The 2,566-nt window shown below is 41.3% G+C and overlaps 1 pseudogene; it reads right to left on the reverse strand.

Annotated features, from left to right (window-relative positions):
- Positions 1-414: 414 nt before the first annotated feature.
- LOC145029388 (cationic amino acid transporter 1 pseudogene) lies at positions 415-2,315 on the reverse strand (annotated as a pseudogene).
- Positions 2,316-2,566: the final 251 nt, after the last annotated feature.

The raw sequence follows: 2,566 nt of genomic DNA on the forward strand, positions 1-2,566 counted from the left end.
GTTTATAGTCATAGTTAGTGAATATAAGGACATCTAATGATGGCATGAAGTCCTTACTAAAATCTCCATTGCTAAAAGACATATTTCTTGTAGTGTCCCGTATAGTCCTAAACTTGTCCCACTACAGCCTCATAGTCGAATCCCCAACCTCTAGGCGTTGAGTTATAGACTTTGATCTTCGCTTTGATAAAAGTGGTTTTATCCCATTGTTGATGAACAAGAGCTCAGGATCCATAGGATGCAAAATGTAAGATACATACACATTGGAAAATAACCTTAGATTTATCAATATTGCTAAGTACGTGTTTGATTCATGTCCATCTTTGGTTCTTTCTATTTCCTTGTAGCCAAATTTTAGGAATAGATTCATGTCATTACGTAATAATAAAGAAACCAAAGAATTTGTTTGGTCAAAGCCTCCACAATCATTTCTTTAACACAAAAAGATGACTACAATCAGGAGAATGTACAACTGTTCCTAAGGAAAACATTTGTGTGTTTTCTGTTAACTTGACGAACATATAGATAAAACAAGCGCATGTCCTAAAATATGGATGCAATCTGACCAGATTCCAGAACTTTTTTGTACAAAAAAAAAAAAAAAAAAGAATCAGAAATCAGGTGTTGCTAGTTGTTATTGTGTTGAGTTCTACAACATCAGAAGTTGTTGATGCTCTACCTCCAGCATTTCCTCTTTCAACTTCACTGTCATCATCCTGCATCTTGATACTCTCTTTTGATGCATCATAGGTGGCATGCAATCCCACTAGAAAATAATATGCAAGCAAGACCATTGTCCACACCATGAACCTCAAGAAAGAAGCTCCATCTATTGACCCCATCATGAACAAGTTCAACGCAATGCTACCTGATGGCAGCCATGGTACCATTGGAGCCCCCCACAGCTTTGGGCTCCTCGCTTGCTTCACCATCAATCGGATACCCAATGTTGAACAAAACCAAACTCCCACAACAATAAGATACACCCCCAAACTGTTTACCCCCCATGCCCAAAGTAATGCAATCCCAGTAGCAGAACTCACAATCAACATCAACAACACAATCAGCTTTTTTCTATCTTCATCAGATGTCACCCCTGTTGAGTAATATCGTCTCACTAACAGCCCAATCGCCACCAACGAGAAAATGAAGAGAGTAGAAATTGAAAGAAGACTTGCCAACACATCAAGGCTTGTGAAAAACGCGACAAGGCAGTTTGCAGCAGTCATGATGATGGCAGCATTCACCGGTGTCCCTAGCTTTTTGTGAATCACAGCAAGAATGGGTGGGGCCATGTGGGTCCTAGCTATATGAGTGAAATACCGGGATTCTGCAATGATAGTTGCCAGAAGAACAGTAGTCATTCCTTTTAACGCGCCTAACCCGACTAAAATCTTTGCCCAATTCATTCCCACAACTTCAAATGCAATAGTGAATGGAGCATCGACATCGATATGATTGTAGGGTTGCATTAGGCAAATTACAGTGGCAAGAAGTGAGTAAGTGGTGATAACAATTAACATGGATCCAACAAAGCCGATTGGTATATCTCTCCCTGGCTTCTTGGTTTCCTCTCCCAATGTTGCCACTCCATCAAACCCAACATATGCAAAGAAAAGCACGGATGATGCTTTAAAAATACCCCGAATACCAAAAGGCGCAAAAGGATCAAAATTGGCTGGATCAGCTTTTGTAGCTCCTGCTATAAGTATGAAAAGAAGGACACCAATGTGGATTATGGTTGCTACAGAATTGAACCTTGATGATCCTTTGACACTGAAAGATGCAACGATACAAATGATGGTAGATACCGCTGCAGCCATTGGGTCTAAATAGTCGAAACCTTTTCCCATTGAAGGGACATGTATACGAAAATCATTAGGCTTATAGTTGCATAAAGTTGCAAAATAAGAAGTCCAAGAACGCGATACACTGGCTCCAGCTACAACATACTCAAATAAGATATTTCCAGCTGCAATATAAGCAACAAAGTCACCAAGCTCAACTCTTAGGTATGCAAACGAGCCTCCAGCCACAGGAAGCTCAACTGCAAACTCGGTGTAGCAGATGACAGAAAGCAAAGCAGCACAACCGGAGATTAGGTAGGATAGGAGAACAGCTGGACCAGCTAAATCATGAGCAGCTTCTCCTGTAAGGACAAAAACTCCAGCACCCATCACAGCTCCAACACCAAACCAGATGAGGTCAAACCAATTGAGGGTTCGTTTCATCTGGTTTTGGCTTCGAGCACGCATTCCATGGATCTCATTGTCATCTGAGGAACGCGCTAACAGACGTTCTTTCAAACGGGCTCGTGTTTCTAGTAAGGCTTTGCCATAGTTTGACCAGCTCTTGAATGATTCTTCTGGGAAGAAATCTGATCTCAAACACACACAAGATTTTTTCTTAGGATCATTGTCCACATCGGTACTTTGTTCGTGAGTAAGGTTGTCATGGTCATTGACATTCCCATTCCCATTCCCATTCCCACTCCCACTCCCACCGCCATCGCTATTTCCATTGTTAGCTTCATTGTCATTCCCATTCCTGTTGTCGTTGTTGTCGT

This window comes from Lactuca saligna, chromosome 2 (assembly GCF_052625555.1).
Source record: "Lactuca saligna cultivar CGN05327 chromosome 2, ASM5262555v1, whole genome shotgun sequence".
Taxonomy (NCBI): Eukaryota; Viridiplantae; Streptophyta; class Magnoliopsida; order Asterales; family Asteraceae; genus Lactuca; species Lactuca saligna.